This window comes from Ambystoma mexicanum, chromosome 1p (assembly GCF_040938575.1).
Source record: "Ambystoma mexicanum isolate Mex_15411 chromosome 1p, UKY_AmexF1_1, whole genome shotgun sequence".
Classification (NCBI taxonomy): domain Eukaryota; kingdom Metazoa; phylum Chordata; class Amphibia; order Caudata; family Ambystomatidae; genus Ambystoma; species Ambystoma mexicanum.
This window is the reverse complement of record NC_090921.1, coordinates 519,804,577-519,814,024: the sequence shown is the minus strand read 5'-3', so window position 1 is coordinate 519,814,024 and position 9,448 is coordinate 519,804,577.

The following is a 9,448-nucleotide window of genomic DNA, read 5'->3' as shown; positions in this document are numbered from 1 at the left end:
GCACTACGGCGGCATGCATATGGGTTACGTGGCTTGCTTAGATTTGTTCCGCCGACTGAGGAGATTGCTGGATGTCATGAAGATGCTTTTTTCCACTGCCAAGGTGCTTTTCTCATCCATAATACCACGAAGAGTATGGGCCACTTCTCATGGATGCTGTTCTGAGCCAGACACAGGAAGGTGTCTCATCAACAGAAGCATGCATAATTTTTTGTCCGTTCGTGGAATTTGCTTCTGCGACAATTACCTCATTAGTTGTGGAAATGCAGAGTTTTTCCAAGAAAATGGCATTTTGTTGTCATCCATTGGCAATGCAGTTTTGTTTGCCCATCTACAGGATGCGGTGAAGAGTTTACTGTAATAATGTGAGCACAAGAAAACAAAAGCAAATAAAAACCGAAAACAGTTTCTCTAGAAGCATCTAAACATTTTTTTTTAAACAGGGTCTTTTAAGAGCCACCTCTTATCACGAACTCCCCCTACCCTGGTTGCAAGTTATTCCCCCATGCCTGCGCGCAGCACGAAAGCCACATCCAGGGATTTTGAGGATGGCGGCCATGGAAATGGGACTGTGGGGATTGTCCAATCAGATGATTAGGGTGTGCAGCAATAGGAAGGACTCCTGCTTCAGTCGGACCCGGCCCTCACGGTACTTGGGGAAACTCACGTGCCACATTCTGCGCTTCTCACCATGCTGGCCAATGGAAATGAGACTGTGGGGATTGTCCAACTAGGTGCTCAGGGTATGCATCACAGGAAAGGGCGGCAATATATTTTCCCATTACTCTGTATACTGACGGTAGCATGCAGAGATTGAGATATGCACTGTCTTGATAGTCGGTGATGCCTTTGTGGAAGATCTGTTCCAGTATGCCGTCGAAAAAAAGGCTTTCATGGCGATGGAGGGAGTGGAGGCTTTGTGGTGCTGTGGCGATGTGTGCTATTTTTTGCTACTGCCAGCATCCGTCAGTATGCGGAAAGGGAGGCAGTAAAGTAAATTACAAGACAAACTTCTGCTACAATATTAGCTGTAGGATCAATACAAAATACAAATTAAAGAGTCTTGCTTCCAAGAGATTTTCCTCCGCCATCAACAGACCACAATAGACCACTTTGCAGCTCCACTTATCAGTGTATACATAATACATAGGGTGTTGCTTTTGTGGTGTTTCACTATTGCATTTCATTATTCATTAGTGTTATTGGTTCTATAATAAATTGATATTTGCATATGCTACAGTCTAATTGTAATTAGCAGTGTTTCCTCAATGGAGACCCCTGATCAGCCTCTATTCCTGAGATTTAGCCTTGACTACTCTCCAAGCTACTGTGAATTGGTCTTGCAATCTTCCCAGAAGTGTTCCCCTGTTCATATAACAAGGGTGGCCTCCTAAACATCAGTCCACCAGGTCAGAGTTTAGAAATCCATTCTAACAAACTGGTGTACAGTGGTGAGGATATGATCCGAGGTACTCCCCATTTTGCACTCTGGTGTAGTGCCTGAATGTATAGTTACACAGAACACAGATTTTTGAGCGATTAGTAATTATAAATCACCTGCTAAACTAATAATTTGGAAACAATCACTGCCACGGTTTTAAATTCTTACAATATGCAAAATGTAACAAAGCTATGTCGGAAAGGAGGCATATCTACCTCTGGTACCAGGGGAGGAAGGATAGCTCAGGGGCGATGTGTTTGTCTTGTAAACAAAACACAGCGCAACACGTTAAAATCCCGATCCAGCGCATAGAAACCACTCATTGGTATTAAGCGTTTTATAAATTAATTATAAAAGTTAATCCAAAAGAATGTAGATTGGCAATAAAGTAGGATTGTACCTCTTCCCACTACTGATTGTGCAGATGGTGCTGTGGCTGCTCCCACTAACAGTGAAGGTGTCACTGCCATCATTGAGAGAGAAGAGGATGATAACCTGTCCAATGTTTTATATGTCTCCTCTGAAGCAGAAGCCATGCTACAGTTTAAGAAACAAAAGCTTAGTCTAAGAGAAAGAGCTTGAGTTCAGCATGGCCAAACTTTAGTTGGAGAAAGGAGAGACACAGAAAGATAGGGATCACCAATTTGAGCTTGCCAAGTTGTAATTGGTTATTTATAACGCGCTTAATACCCAGAGGTTTCTAAGTGCACCCGGGGATCGAACCTGTGCTGTTTTGCTTCAAAGGTGAACACGTTGCCCCTGAGCTATCCTCCCGAGTCAGGCTGCCAATGGTTCTGTCCCCTCTTCTCTCCCTAGGATTCCTAAAGATCTGCTCAGTGTGTATGATGAAAAGTGAAGTACAAGAGGTAGTGTATGCTGACGAGAATGCACGGTTGCTCAGTCTACTACCCCACTCTGGGTGCAGCGCTTAATTTGTGGGGGTGTTTGCCAGGGCTCAGACTCGAGATTGATTTTGAAGTAATGCCAGCCAGAGCATCCATCAACCCCAATGAGCAGGTGCGAGCTGAAGTTTAGCCCCAAATGTGTCGACACTGTGGGGCGCAGCTGTGGTGGCGGCATCAATGGTGGGGAACTGCCCACCATGCTAGGAAATATTTGAGCCCTGGTACTTATGTTCTTACAAATTAAGCACTGCTGCACTGCTATTGTGGAAATGTCAAAGGCTGACAGAAAAGACTTTGCAAAAATTAAAGCACACTTATCTTAATGTTTGGGAAGACTGCTGCCTGATACTTTAAGAGATTTAGAGTTCAACAAGAAGGTAGTACTTGGGTCACATATGTAACTGAATCCATGACTGGTTGGGTGGCAGGTTATAAGGTAACCCACCCTTTAGGGTATGATCCATTTGGTCATGCTTGAGCATCTGTGCCTCATGTTCCCCTGAGCTAAAGCAGCATTTGGCTGCCTAAAGAACGAGATCCTAAAAGGTTGGCCACTGCAGCCGACTTGTGGATATCCCACAGGGTGTCCCATAAGGACAAACCTGCTTCTTGTAAGCAGGAGGGGGGAAGCAGAAAGAGGGGACATCTGAAAAATCCTCTTCCAAGAAGGGCCACAAAATGTTTAAGGGTTGGTCACAAGACCATGCACAGGTTAGGGTGAATAATCATCCCAAGCACAACTCTGGTTACTCTAAGCCTTCCTACATCCCAGTGGATCTAATGTGGCTTGTGTAGCATGTGAACGTGTGAAGGGGGACCCCCAGATGTAAGGTCAAAATATTTGGGGTCCACTCTGTGAATCTGGCCTTCTCTCATGAGGAAGACCTATTCACAGGGGCATCCTTCTCTTCAGACTTCTTCCACAGTGGGACATGATCTGCATAGTCTTAGTTTACCTGGGATACTAAATTAGCTGAGGCATATGCCTCCATCCCCGATAAAGTAATACTTTGTATTAAGAATAGTGTACTGGTAGATGGTGTAGACACCCCTGCCATTAGGGACACTGGGGCCAGCAGAACTGCTAGATTCCACATTGGTAAACCTAAAGAAACTAACCAGAGTTCCTCTGGTGCCCACCAAGTTGGCTGGGAGAAGCCCGACATCTTTCTAATGACAGGAGGAAATCCAATGGGCCATTGGATGCTTTGGAAAGTGCATTTCCTTCCAGGGAGACCAAAAGTTACAAAGCAGAGGTCTTCGGGAACGACTTCATGCAGGAGACGTAATATTTTAAAGCTCACACCACATCCAGAAAATGCAGTTTCAAAAAGGTGAAGGCAAACCGAAGAAAGGCAGTAACACCACTGTCTTATGGAAGTGAATCGCTCTAGGAACATTCAGCAGAAAAGAAAAAGTAGGGAGGCTTGCAGGAGAAAGCTTGAATGTCAGCCACATGTCTAGCCAGCTTGATGGCAACCAGCAGAGCAGATTTCTAGGACAGGAATGAGAGGGACTTCATGCAGACCCCAAAAAGGGGTTTCATGAGTGTGCAAGAACATTCTAATCCCATGCCGGGGCTTGTCGTCAGACTGGAGAGAAGGAAGGGAATAGTCCTTTGAGGGATTCCTTGACCAAATGATGAGACCACAGAGACGGCCCAGAAGAGGAGCGTGTATAGCATGAGATAAGCACATGGAGCACCTTAATGGGCAAATGTGCCAGGCCCGACTTAGCCAAGGACAGCAAGTATGGTAGGATGTCCCTGGAAAGCATATTGAAATGGTCAAAGCCCTGTGCCTTGCACCTGCAGGAAAACTGCTTCCATATACTTCTGTAACAGGCCAGCATGGAAGAAGCACAGGGTCTAGCAAATTGTCCTTGCAGTCTTGTGGCAGCAGTATATTGCTGGAGTGTAGGAGCCAGGCCATTGGGTTCAGAGGCCAGGTTGTGGTGTAATACAGCACCATCGCTCCTGGAGAGAAGATCACACAGAGGAGGCAGCTTTATTGGCAGGGCAAGGAGATCAGAGTATCTCGGTCAGGCAGGGGCCACTAAGATCAGTTTGCAATGATATTGTCTGATTACATTGAACACCTGAGCCAACAGGGAGAATTGGGGGTTTGGAGTATACAGGAGCTTCCCTCGAAGGGGAACCTGAAGGCATCTCCTAGACTCTCCAGATGAGGGGGAACCTGCTTGCAAAAGCCACGCACCTCTTGTTGCAATGGGTGGCAATGATATCCACTTCTGGAGTACACCGACTGAACTTTCAGCAGAGTTGAAATTCCTGAGCTCCCATTCATGAGAGGAACGGAGTTCCCTGCTGAGGGAATCCGCAATCATACTGAACAGCTGGTAGGTGGAAAGGAATGAGGAACATGTTCAGATCCAGTGCCAGAGCTTGGGCTTCTGCCAAGGCAGATCTTGTGCCCGGCTTGTGGATATAAAACATGGTGATCCAGATCACCAGAATGCTGAATTGAACTGGAGAGCCCAAAACAATATGGAAAGTCTTTTCACGTTTCCAGGGACCCCTGGCATTCAGGTTTCCTGTATGCACACCCCAGCCCTCCAGAGGCATCTGTTAGTGACTTGATGTGGAGGTAATCAAAAGCAGCTTCGATGAGATGATCTCGGACTGACCACCAGCTCAGAGTATTCTTGAACTGCCGCATTAGAGGGATCTTGTCCTTTCAGGAGCCCGAGGCCTGCTGCCAGCATGCATCGAGGAACTCCTGGAGTCTGCATGTTGAGCCTGCAATACAGAAGGCGAGCCATACACCAGGACCTACCAGGTACTTCAGGAGACGTGCTGAGGAATTAAACATCCGAAAGTGTAAGGACTTTGGCAAGAAGGGACTGCACCCGGTCCTCCGAGGGATTGGCCAAGCAAGAAAGTTTCCCCAGGTGGGCCCCCAAATAGACCACTCGTTGAGACTGGGTCAGACGGGATTTCAGAAAGTTTAGCGTACCCTGGGGACTGTCGGTATAGGCTAGTATGGTGGGTCGCCAGGGGGACAGGAATGTGCCTGCACCAGTCAGTCATGGTATGGGTAGATGTGCGCACCTGCGCGAGCAAGGTGTGCAACCATCAAGGCTAAGCATTTGGTGAGCACCCCTGGGACTGACCAAAGGGCAACCCCCAGAACAGAAAATGGCAACCTGCCACTGAAGTGCTGGTAGCAGCGTTTTTTCCAATGAATATGTTTATTTATATAGCGCTCTAAAAAGTATCTGGGCACATTACAAGTTGCTTAGAATGCAGGATACAGGTCATAGGAACACTACAGGATGAAACAGCTGGGTGACAATTTACAACAGAAATATGGATGGGGAAATGCGCATCCTCTAGATGTAAAGAACCGTGGGTGGTTTCTTTACTAATTCCAGCAAGTTGACTACTTAATGAGGGACAATACCCATTCATCTGTGAGTCTTCCACTGGTCAATGCAATGAATGGGGAAAGCCACCCACTGAGTTGTGTAAGTGGGGAGGGCTGGTCCTGAGGTGGGACAGGTTTGTTTGGACGTTGGCTGGCTCCTGGTGTACGAGGAGATGCAGCGTTGGTTTCCCCCAGTAGGACTTACTTATAGGAGTTGGTCTCTTGATGTTCGAGAAAAATGTTCCATAGGACTGGCAGTGTTGCAGCATGCCTAGGTGAAAGTGCTGATGCTGTGTCAGCCTAAATAGTTTAAACAAAGATTTGATGGCTCGAAGGTTTAGAATGAATCTCTGGCATTGCTCTGGGCAACCCTCCAGACCATCATTCTTCACCTGCCAAGCCATTACAGAAGGGGAAAGATTGTGTGCAGATCAGGCTTCGTCCCACCCCAAAAAGGGCAATCCAGCCTGAACTGCTAGGTCACATCCCTTCTTCATGAGACGCCAAACGCAAACCTACAGTAAAAATCTAAATGAGCCTCTAGGGGAGGAGCTGAGGTGCATGCGACCTATTGGATGCAGGGCAAGATGACCCAAAACGACTGAACACTTAAGTGATAGCTTTAAAATGTTATTAAACCTGCTAGGGAATATTCATGCGGCATGTGGCTCTATGAAAGATCCAATGCTGGAGAAGTTAAGGTGCCTCAAAGGACCAACACAACTGCATTTCAATGTCTTGCTAATCAAACCCAAGGCTACCTAGAAGCCATCTAGAATAGCAAGGTATAAGACAATGCCCAAAAGTGGAATGTGATCCTCATGGATTTACTAAGCCATAACATTCAGCATTTTTGGTAGTACCTAGGACTCGAGAACCAACTTCACTGCAAAACACCAAATACTGAATTCAAGCACCACCCGATCACTAGGGGGCAATAGGGAGTCTATACAGACCCAATACCATGGCCACCTGATCAACCAGTGACAATTTCAGATGTTACTCAGCACTGCATTGACATTTAATAAGCGGCTTTATAAAGTGAAGCAAAATAAAAGGCAAGTACCCACCTGCTTACGGGAAGCCGCTGCACCAACCTAGTCCCTTTGCAACACTGGGTTATACTGAATCCAGATATTTTCACTGTAGCCACTAAAAACTAAAAAGGCCATTCAAGCCAAAAGTTCCACCTACAAAGAAAGAAACACTAAAGCCAACTCAGCACTAAAGAGCTATTCACTATCCTAGGCGAACTCGTCACTGCCTCACCAAGATTAATGTCTGGTGTACAGATACACAAAGCTGACAATCGCCCTACTTCAATCCAAAATTGAACAAGAAAAGTTAAACCCATCACCATGCCAATTCCAGCATATTCCTATATACACAGTCCAGCACGTTAATACGCAATTCGATTTTGCCCCAGTCTCAACTTAAGCATGGAAAATGATAAGCCTCAAACCTAGGTGTCAGGGTGACATGCTCAGATTCACCCCTTTTATCACAACACTAATCAATGCCTCCTTTGAAACAAGCCCGTCCCCACCAACCTAAAAATCTGTGGGTTCTCCCCACTGAAGAAACCCACCCTAGACGCAACATCCCTCCCAACTACCATCCCATAATAGTACCCTTCCTCAAAATACTGGACCAAGCTCATCTGCAAATCCAAAACTACTTGGAAACGAATAACCTCTTCGAACCATAACATTGTGCAAACACCTCGCCGACACCTCAACTAATGCCATACATTGGATACAGTAATTTACCAATACAACCATATGGGTCATCTCACCTCCTACAGCAGCAGTGCCAGCCAATCACCAGTGCCACAAGGGTCTGGTGTTTCCCCCTACACACTACAACTTCACAAAACCACTATGACCTCACCCCCATTACCAAGACTAAATCACTAAACAAAATTTACCAAACCATCCACATCGGGATGGCCCAACATGGTCTCATTTTAACACCTTAAAGGCCAAGGACGAGCTCTCTCGTCCATGGCATTACGTTCCTGCTGCCATGGACAAGATAGCTCTTAATTTTGAAATCCAACCCCCTGGGACATCACCCCGATCATCCTTTAGCTCTGGCCGGGTTGAGTTACAACTTCTCCCTCTGGGAAAGGAAGGAGGGAGTCTAGGGAGAGTCCGCAGAGGCTTGCTGAAACCGCTGCTGGATGTGAACGGTCAACCCATATGAGAACCAACCAACCAAGGCCAGGGACATCACCCCCGACCATCCTGGAGCTCTGGCTAGGCAGCATTACATAATTTCCCTCAGGAAACGGACAGACCTTCCTGGGGCTCCCTGGGACTGCCATTGGACCTACCTTACCGAGCCAACCACCACAACATTTTTTCCTGTCATTTTTCCCCAAACTATGGAATTTTCCCCTACTTAACTGCCCAGCACAAATCACACCTTCCTAAATTTGCAATGTGATCTACTTTTCAGAAATGTATTTGTCTTCCCATTCAGCTTTCCTACCCTCTTCCATTTCATCCACGCATGTCCTATGGTGGGAGGGGGGGGGCAGCATAGCTCCAACCCCTCACAAAACGGCTGGTAACCATATCAAAATGTTTCCACTCAACCTGTTCTTGAAAGCCTGGAAAATAGCGAATTCAGCACAACAACCCATTGCAAACCATTTGTTCCTAGCTCTTACAAGGAAAAATCCACATGCTTTTGTACATTTTAGTGGCATTTTCTGAAACACTTAACCAGAAACATTATCTCCCCACAGCAAACTAGGATTCCTTGATGGCGTTATGACTGTCTACATGTGGGAAGGAAAGGGGCCAAATTTGACAAATATCGCATGTAACAAAAGTTACAAGGGGTTGAATGGCGACATACCGAAATCACCAAAAGAGCCCTTGGCACTGGGGGAACCCCTTGGCAGTTAAGGGGATAAATGATAAAACAATTAATCAGCTCTCAACACTGCCTAAAACTTGGTGACAGATTCAAATCCTTTGTCATTGATGGCATCACCAAGGAAGTATAAACCATAGGCATGTACCTCGACTCTCACCTTAACCAAACAAGCCAACGCCATGGTATCTGCCGCAGCTCAGCTGATAACTGCTTGCAGAAATGTGTCCTCAGCCAGATGCATCACTGGCAAGAGCCTTCATATTATCTTGACACTACTGTAATGCCCTCTACAATGGTACGAATAGACTTAAACTTCAGGCAATTTAAAATAACACTTTAAGGTAGCTCTGAAAATAAAAAAATCATGTTAGCACGCGAAAATGAATGACAACTGGCTGCCGGTCCAAGATCGAATCCTGTTCAAAAGCCTTTGACACAAATTCATCTGAGCCTTCCCCCCCCCCCCAGTACTTCCAACAAATTCGCAAAAATTCAAAATACCTTCACTCCGCCTATGCGCATTTACTTACGATCCCTAAATATTAACAAATCAGGGGGATGCAGCTTCCCAGTGATGGCTGCAAAACACTAGATCACACTGCCATCTTAAGATTTGAATCTCCCTTCTGCAAAAATCTGAAAAACTGGCTACTCACAAGACTGCCTAAATTAACTAATCCTCTGGGGTCACTTCACATATCCATGCATCACTAACTTTATGCTTCTCGCTGAATTGAAATGTAAGCCATACCTTATAACGCACGTTTGCATTTATATTTGTTGCATTCCCGAACTGTAAAGTTACACATTGCCACACTGTACTCTAAAAA